General features: G+C 33.0%; 1 long non-coding RNA gene across 1 annotated transcript in view; it reads left to right on the top strand.

Annotated features, from left to right (window-relative positions):
* Positions 1 to 6,218, top strand: part of LOC141547992 (uncharacterized) — a 51,704-nt gene extending 45,486 nt beyond the window's left edge. The window contains exons 2-3 of the long non-coding RNA XR_012483716.1: positions 2,771 to 2,853; positions 4,685 to 6,218. This is a non-coding gene — a long non-coding RNA (uncharacterized LOC141547992). The remainder of the gene's footprint in view (positions 1 to 2,770; positions 2,854 to 4,684) is intronic.
* The last annotated feature ends 13,385 nt before the right edge of the window (positions 6,219 to 19,603 follow it).

Below are 19,603 nucleotides of genomic sequence, written 5' to 3'. Positions count from 1 at the left end.
TATTTCTTTTTCTGAAATGGGACTATTTAAGCAGTTTACCTCCTCTGTTAATCTAGGAAGCCTATATTTTTGGAGGTAGTAATCCATTTCACTGACATTATCAAATTTGTTGGCATAAAGTTGGGCAAAGTAACTCATTATTTCTCTAATTTCCTCTTCATTAGTGGAAAGATCCCTCTTTTCATTTTTAAGACTAACAATTTGATTTTCCTCTTTCCTTTTTCTAATCAGATTGACCAAAGGTTTATCTATTTAATTGTTTTTTTCATAAAGCCAACTCTTGGTTTTATTTATTAATTCAATATATTTTTTTTAGTTTCAGTATAACTAATTTCTCCTTTTAATTTTAGATATTAAAGTTTAGTATTTGATTGGGGGGGGTTTAATTTGATCTTTTTCTAGCTTTTTAAGTTGCAAGCTCAATTCATTGATCTTCTATTTCTCTATTTTATTCAAGTAAGGCTCTAAAGATATAAAATTGCCCTTATTACTGCAATGGCTGCAGCCCACAAATTTTGGTATGATGGCTCATTGTTGAAATTATCTTTAGTAAAATTATTAATTGTGTCTATAATCTGTTGTTTTACCCAATCATTATTTAAGCTGTGATTATTTAGCTTCCAATTACTTTTTGGTCTATTTACCTCTAACTTTTTATTGAATGTAGTTTTTTATTGCATTGTGATCTGAAAAGAAAGTATTTACTATTTCTGCCTTCCTGCATTTAATTTTGAAGTCTTTATATGCTAATATATGGTCAATTTTTGTACAGGTTCCATGAACTGCTGAGAAGATAGTGTACTCCTTTCTGTCACCATTCAGTTTTCTCCAAAGATCTATCATACCTAATTTTCCTAATATTCTATTTACCTCTTTAATTTCTTTCTTATTTGTTTTGTAGTTTTATTTATCTAATTCTGAGAGTGCAAGGTTGAAATCTCCCACTATTATAGTTTTGTTGTTTATTTCTTCTTGCAACTCTCTTAACTTCTCCTTTAAGAAGTTAGATGCTATATCACTTGGTGCATATATGTTTAGTATTGATATTGCTTCATTATCTATGCTACCCTTTAGCAGATATAGTTTCCTTCCTTATCTCTTTTAATTAGAACAATTTTTGCTTTTTCTTGGTCTGAGATATGGATGGCTAATCCTGCCTTTTTGACTTCGCCTGAAGCATAATTGATTTTGTTCCAGCCTTTTACCTTTACTCTGTATGTATCTCCCTCCTTTAAATGTGTTTCCTATAAACAACATATTGTAGGGTTCTGACTTTTGATCCAGTCTGCTATCAGCCTCCGCTTTAAGGGAGAGTTTATCCCTTTATATTTATGGTTATAATTACTAATTCTGTATTTCCTGCCATCTTATTATTCCCTCATTATGCTTTTCTTTTTCTTGCCTTTCCCTTATCTTCTTCCCTATTATTAAATTCATGCACCCTACTTGCATCACACAAGAGCAAGAATCCTCAGATTATCTCTCCTAGATATATTTTCCAGGTCTGTCATTTTGCCAAGTAGGTATTTGACTTATTTCTCCAGATCTTCATTTTTTTTTTTTTTTTTTGGTTTTGCTTGACTGATTTTTGGTGTCTCAATGAATCATTTATTTCTATTTGTTTAGTTCTGATTTTTACTGAGATATTTTCTTCATTAGCTTTTTTTACTTCTTTTTATATATGTCCAATTGAATTTTTAAATTAGTTGTTTTGCTCTATGGAATTTTTTTCCATTTCCTGAAATTTGTTTTAGTGAGTTATTTTCTTTTTCCAATTCACAAATCCTAATTTCTTGGGAATTCTTTATCTTTTTCAATTCACAGATCCTACTTTCCTGTGATTTCTTTACCTTTTCCAATTCCCTAATTCTGTTTCCCTGCATTTCCTGTGAATTCTTTACGTTTTTCAATTCACATTTCAGGAAGTTGTTTACCTTTTCAAATTTCTCATTTCAGGAGGTTGTTACTCTCTTGCATAGCTTCTCTTTCCTTTCCCCATTTTTCTTCTAACTCTCTTTTGCGATTTTTAATAGTCTCCTCTAGGAGAGCATTATTTGGGGTATTGTCTGTAGGCTGTTTGCTATTAGTCTTCTCGGGGTTGGAAACCTATTCTCTTTCTGTATAGAAGATATCAATTATTCTCTTCATTTTTTTACTCATTTTTTAAAGCCTTCAGGGTCTGCCTTCAGTGGAAGGAGGTTTCCAGCTTCCTCTGCAGAGCATGGATGTGTATATGGACAGTAACTGTCCTCTCAATGGGTTTCAAGGAAAGGCTGGACTGCAGGAGCGCTCTGGTCAGAACTCCACAGGGGAGTGAGTAGGCCTGGGTAACAAGGGCTGGGCTGTGTAAGTGTCCTTCAAGGAGCCCTGATGTGAGGATTAGTGACTGACTTGGGGTTAGATGTTAAACAGCAAAAGTATCATTGCCCCCTCCCCACAAATACCTTCTTTGAGTATTAGCAGTCACCCTATTCCTCACTGCACCAGAAGTGTCTCTGCCTAGACAGCACAGTGAAGCTGGGGAAATTCCCCTACCCCAGGCCGAGCCCCCTACTGTGCAGATGAGGCTTAATTAATTAATTAATTGCCTCCTTTTCCTCATTTGTAAAATGAGAAGGGAATGGTAAACCATTCTAGTATCTTTGCCCAGAAACCCCAAATGGGATCCCAAATAGAATGAAAATCACTAAGAAATGACAGCAAAGGAGAACAGTTTCCATTCTTTATCTAATGATATATCTATATATGTATATTTTAAAATATGTTTCAGGTCCTTCTTGATACTCAGAATCTTTTGAGAGCTCAAATCACAAATTTTACATTTATCCTGGGATTTTCAGGTTTATCATACAGGTAAGTTTTGTTTTAAGTTAAATCTCTTCCAATTTTATTGTTACAATGAACATTTTTATTATGGCAATGAAGATATATCAAATATCTGTTACATTGTAGGTACTATGTAAGAGCTGGAAACAGTAGATTTATATACAATGGTTCAAGCAATGACCTTTAATAATAGTTATTAGACTTAATAATACATAAGAATACACTCAACATATCCCTTATGCTATGCATTAGGATGTCTGGAATAATCAACTTGTGATCTTTAAATTGAATGTATATTATTTAAATTTAACATTTAAGTAACTATATAAACAAGTGTGAACTTAACTTCTTGTAGGTGTGAATATATTGGGGGTTTTCATTCTATTAGCATGACAAATGAATTACTCTGAAATTTGTGTTGATGGTGCTTTAAAACCTTTAATATTATTAAATGCACTTTTGAGTCTATTCATTTGCCACTGATATTAATAGAAATTTCCCATTTACCTGAAGGTTTCAATAAATTTTAATACATATTAAGAAACTGTTGTGTGCTCCATAATACTATGTACTTTAATATTTTTAACATAAAGAATATTTTCGATGTGGAATACAGTAAATTTACTTGCCATGCAATTTAATGAATCTTAATTCTTGTCAGAGGTAGCCTCTGTACCATAAATGTGAATGTTATGTTATTGTTTTATCACATTTAACTTAAGGAGTTGCTAATTAGAAAATGCTGCCTCTAATCCAGGGATGAATTTGTGTTAATATCCAAATTTCATGGAAAATTAAAACATGTACAGCACACTTTTAAATTTAATCTGTATTATTAATATTTTCCCATCACATTCTTGTCAAGACATTCAACAAAACAATATATAAAGTAAAATTTTATACTATTTGTCAATTTCTGAAGTGTAAATTCTCACATAGAACAAGTAATTATCAGTTCGCAAGAACCAGATCCATTTGTCTCCAGCATACCCCTATGTCTATTACATCAGGAAAAAAACAAAACAAAACAAAACAAAAAGTGGTAAAAACCACATCCCAAAAGACTATCACAATTGGAAAGGACAATTTAATCTGACCCTATATTTTACAGAAGACAAAGCAGACAAACTGAGTCTGAGAAGTATGCTAAGCGTCAAATAAATATCAGTGAATAAGATCTTTCAGGGTTGAACAGGACTTCAAGAGATACACACACACACACACACACACACACACACACACACACACGCACACACACATACATAGGGTTGTTTCTACAAGAAAACAACAAAGTAGTCATGCATTTTTTTCTTAAAAACCCCCAATGAAGAAGAGTTCACTACTTGCTAAAACATCATATTCTACCACAGGGCAATTCTGAAAGTTTTTAAGGATTGATTTTTATTTTAAATAATATAAGGGATATGTTGAGTTTATTCTTATTTATTATCAAGTCTAATAACTATTATCAAAGGCCATTGTTTGAATCCTTACATAAATTTGATTTTTTGATTTGACTGTTTTGTTTACTTATTTTTTTGTCTTTTTTCTGTTCTTTTCCTTTAATAAAATCTGAGTTTTGTCTTTGAATTGTTTCTCTACTGCTCCTACTTTTGCCCACTGGAATCAAACAAAACAAGTATAACTGGTCCTGCTAGGTTTCAAATAATTTCAAATTATTCAAATAATAATTAATTTCATCCATCAAATCTTACTGACACTTCTTCAAGCTAAACATTTCCAATTATTTTTACCTAATTTTTAGGGGTATGAAAGTTGGAGTTTTGAAGTAATTGTCTAGCTTTACTAAAATAAGAAAATATGTAATAGCACTATGATTATTTTATTTTTCTACCAGCTCCATGACAGGGATATGAAACATCAAGTGATGGAAATGGCTCTAGCAATGAAAATGGCACTTGCTCCTCCAATTTACAGTCTTTCAAATTTGCCAAGGGCACCGAGAGGTTAAATGACTTGTCTAGGGTAACAGAGCCAATATATCAGAACACAGGTCATATGAATTCTAAGGTCAGTGATGCCTTTTTTAACCTTTACAAGAAATCATAGGATTCTATAATCATGTAACTTTGAAAAACCTTGTCTTTCACAGAGCTAGGAATAAAATGATCTAGTTATAGCAAGCATTTTTGTCATTAGAGACAAAAAAATTGCCTGAAACATGATTGTGTCTGTGTGAGATGTGTGTAAGAGCATGTGTTTGGGTGGGAAGAGAAAATGACATTTTAAAATTCCATTATTATTGGCTAGATTATTAGCTAGATGAACAGCAACAATTAGGGACTTTGTAAATTTGTGAATAATGATTTTAAATATATAAGAAAGTTCTTATCCCTTTTTATTCCTAAATTAGATATAAAATGAAAGCTGACATTTCTATTTAAGTAATCAAAACTTGAAAGGATCTGTGCTTTTATCAATTTGAGTATTCCCTCTACCAATGCATATCACAATGTATTCATTCCTACGAATCCCAAATGAACATATCCATGCCTAAATCAGCAATGTATGGTCTGGCCAATAGGAAATCAGTAAAATGAGCATATCAGAAACTGACTATATAGTCATAACATATTTGTAATTGTAATTGTAATTAAATTGTTAAATTAAATTTATAAATACACACATATGAAATTAACATATTGATTTTAAGTTTAGTTAGTCAGATACAATGCAAGTATTACTCATAAATGAGTTTCCTTACTTATCCAATACAACACCAGCGTTCAGCAGATGCATATGATGCATACAAAGCAAAGGATCCAATCATTAAAGATGAATTTCAGTTTCAGCTCTAATCTATATTTCTACCTTTTATAATATTTTGTTGTTATCGTTCTTAAGCAGACTAATGGCCAAACAGTAAACAAAGGCAAAGAGGTGATGAATCCAACAAGTTGTTTTTTTTTCTTAAACTTTAAATTACTAATAAAGCAAAGTTAGCAATAAACACTTCAAGGAAATAGACTGAAGTAAGATGAGAAAAAACATATCAGCAAAGATAGAGTCAAAAAATATAAGGAGGCAAGACTAAGTCAATTGGACTGTTAATAGAGAGAAAATCATGAAGGCTGCAAGTTTCCCTTGAGCAATTCTTGCAACCTTCGGATTTATGCATCCTTTAAGTTGAATTCAGAAGAGTCATTTTTCCAAGGAGCTTTGGAAATCTGCCTCTTAGTATTGAAATAAAATAATGAAGCCCTCGGGCTGAACTAACAAATAAAACAAGCTAAGACATGATAAACTTTGGTTGCAAGAAAAATACAGATATTAGAGAAGGAGGAAGGGCTGAGCTGAGGGATAATTGTAAAGGATTACTGACATTAACTGTAAAGCCTGATGATCCATTTGAAAAGGTCTCCCTAGTGAAATAAGAGGGTTTTTTTTTTTTTGGTTGTTTTTTTGTTTTTTTTTTTTTTTTTGTTTGTTTGTTTTGTTTTGTTTTGTTTTTTTTCCTTTTCTCTTCTGTGTTTCTCTCAGCTTGGTTTTAAGCATAAACATATGGCAGTAAAACTTGAAGAGAGGAATAAAATGATTACCTACAGTTACCCAAGAGTAACTCACAGGGTTCTATGCTCTTGGCTAGCTTTCAGGGTACCGAAGCAACAACTGAAATGAGTGTTAATTAGTATGTTAGTTATGGTTAGTACAGTTAGTATGCTCTCACTGAAAAAATAAAAATAATTGAAAAGGAATAGGGGATTGAAAAAGAAGACCAAACATCATAGTGAAGATAATAATGAGGTGCATTATTATATGCAGGAATTAAGCCACTAAAAACAAATTACCTTCAGTATATTATAGTTAGAAGAAGCCTGGATGTGTAACCCAAAGCCCTGGGTTTAAATTCTGTCCTTAGTATTAATGGTGGATTTCTTTCTTTGTTTGTTTCTTTGTGCTTGCAGTTTAGTTCTTTGTCTGAAGTAACCTCTTATGAGGTACTCTCTTGACAGCAAAGAGTAGAAGAACTTTTTCTTCTACTTATAGTACTAAAGAGTTGATTGGGATTCAGAAATAGTAAATTATTTGGTCAGGGTCAAACAGTATGTGTGAGTTAAATACAATTTTTTCTTCTTCTTAGTCATTAAACAAGTATATTTAAGCAAATAAAATAATAGGAGACCTAAGTCTCAGCATAGGATATTGGAGAAATTTCAGTTGAGCTATGTAGTATCTCTATAACAGGTTTTAAGGGGATGGTTTGTTAGGGAATATTTATGGAGAATGTTGCTGGCACATTTAATTAGACTGGCGAACCTTGATGTCTTTAGATGGCACACAGTAAGACTTAGGTGAGCTCCCAGAATGTGGGAGGTATGCTCTTATACTGTTTAAATCTCATAAGGAGGATTTTCCTACTGTTTATGTTTCTTCCCTGAACTGATGAAGCTGGGTCTATAAGCCTGTTGTAATAAGACTGCTATCCTCTTGTGACAAGGGATGAATGTTCTCAGTAAGAAGGCCTGAGTCTATAATCATCAGCTTTGAGATGTGGATTTGTATACGTTTTGGATAGGGTGCTTTCCAGATACTTCACTAACAATACATTTTGAGAGTTGAGCATGATGATTAATAGCCTTATGGTGTTTCTTTCTCTTTGGCAAGTGAAAGCAGTAGAGAGAGATCAGGGATTAATTGACTATACAAGTATAGCAATTTGTCCATTTGTCATTAGACTCTAGGGCTCTATAAAAACTTCTCATTTTAGCTCTTTGGTCTTCTATTAGTGGGGGGAGACAGGGAGGGGAGAGAGAGACACAGAAACAAAGACAGAGAGACAGAGACAGAGAAGGAGGGAGGGAAAGAAGGAGGGAGATGGAGGGAGGGAGGAAGAAAAGGAAGAGTAAAGAGAGAGGGAAAAAGAGAGAAAAATGAGAGATTTCTTCATACTGTAAACATGTAATCTGAAGAATTCACTGCTGTAAGAGATTGAGGGATCAAATGCTGTGGATGAATTTTAAGTAAGACTGGATACTTTTGTGACCATTAGTATCAATTGATAATTGTGCCAGCAAAGACCTTATTCAGATTATAAACCTCACCTTTCATGCTTTGGGAAATAAGCCTGAGGAAGCCAAAAGGGATGTAAAAAAAAAGGTCTTTCTAATAGTTAATTGACCTCTGAATGTCAAATATTGGTTATCATCATGGCAGATGTATGGGAAGGAGGATATAAAGAAAAGAGCAAAAATTAGCTATAAGATAATAAAGGACTAATGAAAAGGTTGACTGTTGATTTAGGTTTCCATGTTGGGCCCAGAAGTCCATTTCTCCTTAGAGCCTTGAACTGAGATGGAGTGGACATTCTAATTATTAGTATGTGGTAGATTTTTAGAGATATTTTTCACCTGTTATATTTTCATACATTTCACTTATTTTTTCTCTTTCATTTCCTTTGTTCTCTCCATCCTTTTTTCTCTTTTTCCCCCCATATCTTCAGGAATAGCCTGAAGTTATCTAGTCCAACAAAACAGCATGCTGAACCTAGAGTTAGAAAAACTTGTTTTCCATAACTAATGCAGACAAGATTAGAAGGGAACCATTAAATTGGGAAAACATTTTTTACAGTTAAAGGTTCTGATAAAGGCCTCATTTCCAAAATATATAGAGAATTGACTCTAATTTATATGAGGTCAAGCCATTCTTCAATTGATAAATGGTCAAAGGAGATGAACAATTTTCAGATGATGAAACTGAAACTATTTCTACTCATATGAAAGGGTGTTTCAAATCACTATTGATCAGAGAAATGAAAATTAAGAGAACTCTGAGATATCATTGAACACCTATCAGAATGACAGAAAAAGACAATGATGAATGTTGGAGAAGATGTAAAAAAAAAACTGGGACATTAATACATTGTTGGTGGAACTGTCAATGGATCCAGCCATTCTGGAGAGCAATTTGGAACTATGCTCAGAAAATTATTAAGCTGTGATATCCTTTGACCCAGCAGTGTTTATACGGAGCCTGTATCCCAAAGAGATCTTACAGGAAAGAAAGGGACCCACATGTGCAAAAATGTTTGTGGCAGCCCTTTTTGTAGTGGCTAGAAACTGGAAACTGAGTGGATGCTCATAAGTTGGAGAATGGCTGAATATATTATAGTATATGAATGCTGTGGAATTTTATTGTTGTATAAGAAATGATCAGCAGGATGCTTTTGAGAGGCCTGGAGAGACTTACATGAATTGATGCTAAGTGGAATGAACAGAATCAGAAGATCATTGTACACAGCAACATCAATATTATAGGGTGATCTATCCTGACGAATGTGATTCTTTCTAAAAATGAGATGGTTGATGCCAGTTCGAATGATGGAGAAAGCTATCTAGACCCAGAGAGAGGACTGTGGGAACTGAATGTGGATCACAATATAACATTCTCACACCTTTTGTTGTTGTTAGCTTGCATTTTATTTTCTTACTCATTTTCTTTCCTTTGTGATCTGATTTTTGTTCTGCAGCAAGAGAATTGTATAAATATGTTTACACCTATTGGATTTAACATATATTTTAACATATATAACATATATCGGATTGCTTGCATCTAGGGGAGGGGGTGGGTGGGAGGAGGGGAAAATCTGTAACAAAAGGCTATGCAAGAGTCAGTGTTGAAAAATGATCTGTGAACATCTTTTCAAAATAAAAACTTTTAAAAAAGAAAAAACAATTTTATTAAAAATTGCCCTGAATATACAATGAAGGAAAATATGCCTTCATCCTCAATATAGAGATGCAAGGGCACAATAGTATAATAAACATGTATTTGAAGAAAATTAATTTGTGCAAAAATCACCATAAATGCAAAAATATTAATAGCCATCACGTATTATAATGATTACTATTAAATAAATAACAATTAAAGAAAGTCAATGCAGTAACATCAGTCATAACATTTTTTACTCTTCATTTATTTAGAGTGGCAACATGATTGGCTTTAAAGTCAGAAAGATTCTGGCTAACATTTTATCTATAGCAATTACATGGTTGATGTAAACATAAGGTAAGTACCTGATTTCTCAGTGCCTAAGGTAACTTTCTGATTCTAAAAATTACATTTGTATTATTTTTTTCTGAATTCGAATAGGCTATTTCTAACCTGAAATACTCCACAGTGATGAAATGACTAGATTCCCTCTTCCTCTCTACCTCCAAAATAATATCAAAAACTAAAACAATATTGAAGTGTGTATAGATGAAATAGTGGATTTTAGTGGATTCAAGGCTGGGCATGTCATCAGCAATACCTGGGTTCAAATTTTGCCTCTAACTTTTTCAAGCTGTGTTACCGAACTATATGCTCTGCGCAACTTCCAAGGACTTCCCTATAAAAACATAGATGGTTGTCAATCTGACCTACTTGATGGAAGTTGCCCATGGAAATGGAATTACAGGTCCTGCATTCAAGTATTATGATTTGAATGCTGTAGAAAATCCCACAAATTCAAGCTACCCACAGTATTCTCAGGCACATCCAACCTCTTCATTTCAGGGACTTGCTTTCTGTGGACAAAACTGCACTTTCTTTGGGTGAATAGAGAAATTCTATAATGACATCCAATCCAAACAGGAATCATAGGCTCTAGTATGGAGAACATGCAAGTCAGGTGTAAATTGAAACAATAAGCATGAATTATTTCCCCCATAACTAATCTAATAGCATCAGTGTCACCCACAATTTCCCTTACATTTTTCTGATTGATATCGTTATAATAGGCACTAACAGTTCAGAGTGCCACTTAGAGAAATTTTCGGTTTGGGGGATTTGTAAAGGACAGGAACTCTGGAGAAATATACTTAAGGTGTAGTATGATTGATTTAATCCTACAACAAGATGTTAACTCAGTGGAATTGATAAAACAATGGTTATCTAGTTTCCATATACTTAGTATCTAGCATGGTGATGTAATAGTTCTACAATTGATGTAACTGTAATATATTATTTAAACTGAAAACAAAGTCAGCCACAGAGATTCCATTTTTGATCTGGCCATTCTAAAATCAGTTTTTTCATGATTTTTATAGAACAATAATATTCCATTGTCTTCATATACCCCAACTTATTCAGCCATTCTCCAGTTGATGGGAATTTATTTATTTTCCAATTCTTTGCTACTCAAAGAGTATCTAAAACATTTTTCACATATGGATGCTTTTCCCCTTCTTTATGGGATTACCTTTGAATATAGAGCCAGTAGTGGCACTCTAAAATGGTTGTATATTTTAAAACTTCACCAACAATGTATTAGTACCCCTGTTTTCCCACATCCCCTCCAATATTTATCATTAACTTTTCCTGTCATTTTAGCTAATCTGAAGGGTGTGAGGGGATACTACAGTTGTTTTAATTTGCATTTTCTAAGTTCTTTAGAGCATTTTATATGACTTTAATTTCTTCATCTGAAAATTGTCTCCATATCCTTTGACCACTTATCAGTTAGAGAATGACTTATATTCTTATAAATTTGGCACAACTGTTTATATGGTTTAGAAATGAAACTTTTATCAGAACACTGGTTATAAATTTTTCCCAGCTTTGTGCTTCTCTTCTAATCTTGGCGATGTTGGTTTTGTTTGAATTCTTATCAAAGAAACTGAAGTTTTGTTATTTATCAAATACTAGGTTAATATAATCAGTGATTATTATGTCATGTATATCTAACCTATTCCACTGATCCACTACTCTATTCTTTTGAAATACCAAATAGTTTTGATGACTTCTACTTTATAATAGAGATATGGTCTGGTACTGCTAGGACACCATTCTTTGCATTTTTTCCATTATTTTCCATCATTTTCTTGACCTTTTGTTCTTTCAGATGAATTTTGTTATTATTTTTCTAGCTCTATAAAATAATTCTTAGTCCAATTTAAGAAGAATTGCCATTTGTATCATATTATCTTGGCTTAATAATGAACAACTAATATTTTCCCAATTGTTTAGATATGACTTTAAAAAATGAAATTAATATGTATGAAAGAGAAATGTACTGGAGAAAGATGGGAGAATGTCATAAATCATTTCATGGAAAGAGACATAAAAGATCTTTTACAGGGGAGGAGGAGATGTCAGGATGGTGAACAACACTGGAAACTTATTCTTATTATGATTGGCTAAACGAATGAATAACATATACACACAACTGGGTATTGAAATATTTCTTATTCTACAGGGAAATAGGAAAAGAATGGAATAAGAAATGAGGAGCTAATTGAAGGGAGGATATATTGAGGGAGACAGAAGCAATAAACTTTTGAGGAAAGAGTGATAGGAGAGAAAGAGAGGCAAGAATTAACAGTGGTAAAATATGTTGGAGGGAAATACACAGGTAGTTATCATAACTGTGTAAAAAAATACAGCAAGTTGTCTAAGAGCCTCATTTATCAAATTTTATAAAAAGAACTGAGTCAAATTTATAAGAAAAAAAATCATTCCATTATCAAAAGATATGATCAAAGGTTATGAAGAAATCATGGTCATATGAAACATTCTTTAAATTACTAGTGGATTAGAGAAATTAAAATAAATTTGAGGTACTACCCGATACCAATAAATATTGGAGGGGATATGGGAAAATTGGGATCCTAATACATTGTTGGTGAAATTGTAAAGTGATCCAACTATTTTGAAGGTCAATTTGGAATTACACACAGGCCTTTAAAATAAAAAGGTACTACTATTAAGAGGTTTGTATTCCAAAAATATTAAAAGGTAAAGATGGGGAGGGTCTTATATGTGGAAAATATAGTTATAACAACTCTTTTTGCGGTGGCAATGAATTTGAAACTTAGAGGATGCACATCACTTGGAAAATGACTGAACAAATTGTGGTATATTATTGCAAAGAAATGCTTTTGTGCTAAAGAAATAACAAGCATTCTGATTTAAGGGGAAAAACCTGGAAAGACATAAATGAACTGATGCAAAGTGAAAATTTGAATTGAAGCGAAAGTACTTTGTGATGAAAAATGCTATAAACCTCTAAAGAATGAACTGATGACATCTGGGCGCAGAACATAGTATACTATTAAATTGCGTGTTTTCTAATGGAAGGATGAGAGGAGGAAAGGATGGAAAAAGAGAATTTGGAACTCAAAACAAAGCAATATTAAAAGCTGTTTTCATATCCCATTGGAAAAAAACCAAATTTTTTTTTAAATAAAAAGGCTCAGAAAAGTAAGTAAAATCTTATAACTGCTGAAAGCTCACCTTCTAGCTTACATATCCAGAAAATGGAATTTCTGTTAAATATTGCTTCCTAGCTTCTGATTGTGTTCACCATTTTGAAAAAATAATAAAAAATCAACAACTATGGAATCATTGGATGTGTATTCAAAAATTTTTTTCTGACACATAATCTGTATTACCTTGGGTGAGTCACTTAATTTCTAGAGTAATGAATTTCCTAATGCATAAAATGATAGGATTGTGTTACATAGATAGGTCCAGAGGTCCCATCAAAAATTTTGTGGTTCTTATATCAAGAACACTGAGGTTCACTAAAGGGTTGTCAAAGATCCTCAATAACAGAAATTCCTCAACCCATTGCCAAAAAGAAAAGCAAAAGATAGGAATGTTTTACTAAGATGAAAGGGATGTATGGCTAGGAAATAGAGTAAATTCAAAACCTCCCCCAACTCCACAAGAACTGCTTTTTCTTTACAATAAAATCCAAGAAGAAAAAAAAATCATTGCCACAAAAAGCAATTTCTGTCTTTCATTTTTGCTTGACTTCCAGGAGAGTTCAGGGTTAAGATGAAGATCAGATTCAGAGCAAGAAAGAAGGTAGCAATTTGGAAAATAAATATTTGTTTATTAGATTTGTATCATAATTATCTTTTAAATATCTGAAACAGGAGCTGAGTCAAATATCTGTTTATTTTCCCAAAAATCTAACACAAAGTCTATGTACTTAGTAGCTGTTTGTTGAATGACTGTATTTTTAAAAATATATCTGTACACACATTTTTCCTCTCCTATTAGAAGGTGAGCTTCTTGAGGGGACATTCTTTTTTGTCTTTATATACTTGACAATGGGGCAATTATGTTGTAATGGATAGAGTGCTGGGCATGAAATGAAGAAGACTCATTTTTAAGTTCAAATCTGGTCTCAGAAATGTACTAGCTATGTAACTCTTGGTAAGTAACTTAATGCTGTTTCTTCATGTATAAAATAAGCAGGAGACAAAAATGGAAAATCATACTAGTCACTTTGCCAAGAAAATCGTAGTGGGGTCATGATGAATTGGAGATTATTGAAAAACTTTGAACAACATTCTTATCACTTAATAATGTTCCTGAAACTTAACAAATATGTTGATTAATTGAGAAATAGAAAAGTTGTCAATTTTTCTAGATTTTTTTTATTAAAATCAGTTATAAATTTCATTGCTTTGTAAAAATAGGTCAAACTTATTTTATTTACATTTGAGGCTTTTAAGGCTTATAAAATCTCTTTATTACCCCATTTCAGGTTATACTAAGTAAATAAAGCCTTCAAATATCTTCTGGGAGGGCCTTGCATCTGACCTACTCATTCTACTGCATTCTTTACAACCATAGGATGGTTCATTTTAGTCTACTAAACATTTCTTAAAATTCTTCAGTCATTATCTTTGATTTAATTAGATTATTTAAAAATATATACTTGGAAACTGGTTAGCACTTATTTTTGTAATAAATCCAGGAGGTGCTAACAGTGAACATCTTTTGATTCAAAGCTCAATCATTCCCCTCATCTTAGTCTTTCCCGACTCCCAGAAATGTGTCTCTATAGTGCAATATTTCTCTATGTGATTCTATTATCGCTCTCAGAGTAAGTCCCTGGCTTAGACTTGCTGAGTCCCCTTTATTCTAGAATCTGATGGGAAATTGTTAATAATTTTAATTGATCTTTAACCATTATTTTCAGAAGCTTATTGTAGAATGAAAAGCAAGTGTTTTAGGCAAGATAACGTTTTTATAATTACAGCACTTTGAAAGTGTAGTTTAATAGTTTGAAAAGGAAAATGCATATTCCATTGGGAAGAATAACAAATGTGTATAGTCGGAAGAATGTAAGAGGATTTGTATGAAGTGGAACACTTTGAAGAAAGAAGAGCCAAAGAAATAAATACATAATAACTCCAGCAACATAAATAGAGTCATGGCAAAGACACAGTTCTGGTCAAATGCAATGATCAGTGTTAGAAACATATTATCAAAGTTAAAGAACCCATCTTTCCTTTATGGAGAAAATATTTTATATTCATTGAAGTAAGTCGTATTTATTTGAGGCAGAACATATTGCAAGCTATTGGTGTACTAAGCCTAGAGTCTGAAAAAGTTGATTAAAATGTCCCCTTTTAACTTCTCTGAACCTTAAACAACCCCTCTATGATTGTCTCCTAAGCTAAATGTTGAAAGTGAAATGTTTTGGAAGCATATGGTTCCATCCCAGTGAAATCACAAATTATCATGTTGACTTAGCTATGGTTATTTGTTGAGAAAGATATTCAATAAATTGAATATATTCTTATAAGTTACATACGTATGAGTAAATATCAAAGATCAATTTCAAGGAACTTAATATGAGCAAATTATTTATACGTTTTTACATAGGAATTGTATTCCATATGTTTAAGATTGATATCAGCAACTGAGTGGCTCAAAAAGATTGGGGCAGAATTAAGGTAAAAATATTAATTATGTTATAAAATGAGGTGCAAAGAAAGAATAGATAGGTATTGGCGGGGAGGATCATATTTCTGAAAATCTACTCATATAGGGAATTTGTTAAATAGGCAATCCTACATATATGCCATGAAGGTCATTTTTCCCTCGAAAATCCACCAAAAGGATAAAGGGGAAAATGTAATGTTCACTTCTCTAAAGTGTAATTGTTCTCAGGACATAACTTTCTTGGAGGGCTTCTGGAGGCAGCCTTTGTTTCAGTTCAGTTCAATAATCACCTCAAATTCAGCCAGGTATTAAAAGTCCAGATTCTTTATTTTTTTCCTTCAAAATCTTGTCTCTTTTTCTGGGCCCAGTTAGCTTTCTTAGAGACCTATCTCTCTCCTTGATTCCAAGAGCTCTCTCCAAATGTCTCCAGCCAACACAAAGGTGCAAGTTGGAACGAATCTTCTCCACCTTTGAGAGTGGGATTGTAGTGGGCTTCTGACTTGTGAATCTCCCCAAGTCCAAGAGTAGGCTTATCCTTTAGTGAGCTTGTGAACTGCTCCTTTTATATGCTCTCTAAAGGTGTGAATGTGTGAACTAATAAGTGAACTCCTTTAAAGGTGTGAACTAAGTACATAAGCATTAGCACCTTGTTTTCAAGTTCTGGCCCATAACAGGCAAATGGGTGGAGGGGAAAGCAAAAAGTGGAAGAACACAAGAGTGTCTTTGCCATGACTATTTATGTTGCTGGAGTTATTATGTATTTATTTCTTTGGCTCTTCTTTCTTCATAGTGTACCACTTCATACAAATCCTCCTTGGTGGGAGAAGTTTAAGTAACAGCAAGACAAGTTAAGGAGAAGAATTAAAGCAAAGAATAAACAGGAATAGAAAAGATATATGGGAGGGAGGGCAGTTAGAGATAGGGGTGTGTGTGTGTGTGTGTGTGTGTGTGTGTGTGTGTGTGTGTGTATGTATCAATACATAAATATATCGTTGCTTAACTATAACCAGCTTGTGGAGGACATGGGGAGGGGGAAAATAATAAAGTAAAAACCATGCACAACAATAACTCTACAAGTAAGTAAAGTAAAACGTAATTAAAAGATGGACACTCAGGAATATAATTTCTTTTATTATTATATAGTCTTTCTTGAACTTGAATAGATTGTTATATATTTTAATCCTCTCTGATGTTTTGTGGGGCATATGACAATGTTCTATTCTGATTTTTTTTTTGTTTTCCTTGTCTGTATTTCTTTTAAAATTTTAAAATAAAATAAAATAAAATAAAATGTCATAATATTATTATAAAACTAGTTTTGAATTGCCAGATCTCTTGATCCAATTTCAAGGGATAATCTAGAATCCTTCGACCACATTTTGAGAATTGCTGCTCTGGTGCTTTACAATTTATCAAGACATATTTATCCCTCAGTATATATACATATATATATTTAGTATAAAGACCTCTTACCCTGAATTATGAATAATTTACCAAGTTTCTTTATCTTTATGAAATTCATTTTGTCCCTTACCAGAAGCCTATTATTTTGACATTATAGACAGAGATTCACAAAATTAAAATTGTGTTCTTTCTCTAATCTATGTAGCTGTTTATTTCCTATTACTGTCTTTTTTCATATTTACAGCCTTCATTTGGAAGAAATTAAAAATGTCACTTATTGTGCATATAAGGGAACTGCTACTTCTACTTCTAAGAGTGTCACCACTCTTTACATTTATGAGTTAGCTTCCCAAAATGTCTATGGCAACAAACAAATAAAATAAAACTTATTAAGCAACTGTGTGGTGAAACAATGTCAATTTGTAGATTAGTCCTCAATCAACAGAAATAAAATCCATCTCTGCGTCCATAGTACTAGTTTCATTTTTAGTCCTTTGTTCTTCTGTGTTAATATCTAATCCAGCATCAAATCCCATCAATTCTTCTTCTGTAAAATATTTTATCTTTACCACTTGTTTTTCATTCCTGCCATCATCATTTTAATCCAAGTATTCATCATCTTTCATTGATATCTTTGTCTTTCTGTCACTGATAATTGCGAAGGTCTGGTCTAGCTCCTTTTGTCAGGATAAGCAAAAGTTCTTGCCCCACGTTGGGCGCCAAATGTAGCGAGCTGTCGTCTCCAGAAGCTGCTGGATCGCTCTCTGGGAAGAGATCTGCTGTGTCTACTCAAATCTTTCAGACAGATTCTTCTTCCTGTAGTGAACCGTTGTCTCCAGGCAGTTGCTGTTAACTCTTGTCCTTAGAAGTTACTTCCCTTCCTGCAGATAGCCCCGTCAAGCCATATGTAGTGCAGTCTTCTCCTCTTCCTGGAGTGCTGTCCTCTTTTATCCTCCCAGAGAATGGGCGTGGGATAATGCAAGGGCTTCTGAGAAGAACCACCTCAGCCAATGAGCCTGCTCCTTCCATCAAGTCAACCTGAGTTCTCACCTTGTAATTGTCCAACCTGAATTCTCACCTTGTCACTATCCAGACAACCTGAGTTCTCACTTAGTAATCCTAACAGATAATTAAATAGATTCTTGATTATTATATGATAGGCAAAATTTGTGTTGCACTTTGAGGCACTGTACCACTTATACTAGAAATTTTCTCAATATAAGATTATCCCTCTTTGTTAACCCGGCATTTGAAGCAAATGGATCTGTTCACTGTTCTCAAAGTTCATCTTGTGCATTCCTGTTTTTCAAACATTTACTCATTGCATATGTACTGTCAAAAATGTTATAATTATAAAAAAAACAACATTTACTCATGTCCTTCCACTTTCAGCAATAATATTACCATTCTCTGTATTTATCTGAATGTAACTTTCCATTTGGGGCTCATGTCCTTCCTGGCCCACTGAAACTGACAGTAATTGCTCCTTATTTGGCTGCTAATCACATATTGTCTTGAAAATGTCTTCATTTGAATTAAGTATGAATTAAATGCTTACTAGATTGAAGCACTATGCCAAGAATTGGGGAGACAGATATAAAAGATAGGTAACACAGCTTACATTTTAAAAGGGAAGACAACAATATGCTTCCATAGTAATTTTTTTTGTTTATTTGTTTTTTTTTCTTTTTTTTTTACAGTTTTAACTTTAAGTCAATTGGAAAAGACCAATGGTCCTTAGCTTGTAGTGGCAAAGTTGATATAAAGACTACTTCTTTCATATGGTTTTCATTAATAGGATTGTGTCATATTGAACCATTTGACAGTGCCATGGGCTTAAGGGGCAAGAATTTTCCTTTCTGTATCTTCACTTGCCATGTCATGGCTGTAGCAAGTCGTACATGTTTCCTGTTCTTTTTCAGATATAGTTTTGTCTTACCTGTATAGGGCAAATTGTTAATTGTCAGTTGGTGGGAATTTGGTTATCTGGCTGCTTCTATTTAGAATTTGCTTTCTCTAATGACAGTCATGAGAACTAGACTGGAAAAATAATTATGATCCCTCTCAGGGTTCCTCTTCCTAGCTTCGCAGTCATGGCAGTTGGTCAGTGGCAATTACTCGTAGTACTAAGGCAGATAGGCTCCATCTTTACAAGAATTTCTCTCCTTAAATTTTATCTCATTTATTCTATTATTTTTTCTGGTTATGTATGCATATTAACTTTTAAAATACATATTTATAAATCTTGTTGAGAGGAAAATCAGAACAAAAGTGAAAAGCCACAGAAAAGAACAAAAAATGTGACCATAGGATGTGTTGATTTACAATCATTCTCCATAGTTCTCCTTCTGGATTTAGATGTCAGTTTCCTTTCAAAGTCTATTGGATTGTCAAGTCTTTCAAAATTGATCATTGCACTATCTTGCTGTTACTGTATATAATGTATTCTGGGTTCTACTTGTTTCACTCAGCATCAGTTTATGAAAATACTTTTCAGGCCTTTATAAAATCTTCTTGTTCATAATTTTTATAGAACAATAATAATCCATTATCCTTATATACCACAACTTATTTGGTGATTCCCCAATTAATGGGTATCTACTAATTTTCCAATTACTTGTCATCATGTAAAGAGCTGCTTCAAACATTTTTGCAAATTTTTGTCCTTTTCCTCTCTTTATGATTTCCT

Source organism: Sminthopsis crassicaudata, chromosome 6 (assembly GCF_048593235.1).
Source record: "Sminthopsis crassicaudata isolate SCR6 chromosome 6, ASM4859323v1, whole genome shotgun sequence".
NCBI classification, from domain to species: Eukaryota; Metazoa; Chordata; class Mammalia; order Dasyuromorphia; family Dasyuridae; genus Sminthopsis; species Sminthopsis crassicaudata.
This window is presented reverse-complemented; position numbering and strand designations above follow the sequence as displayed.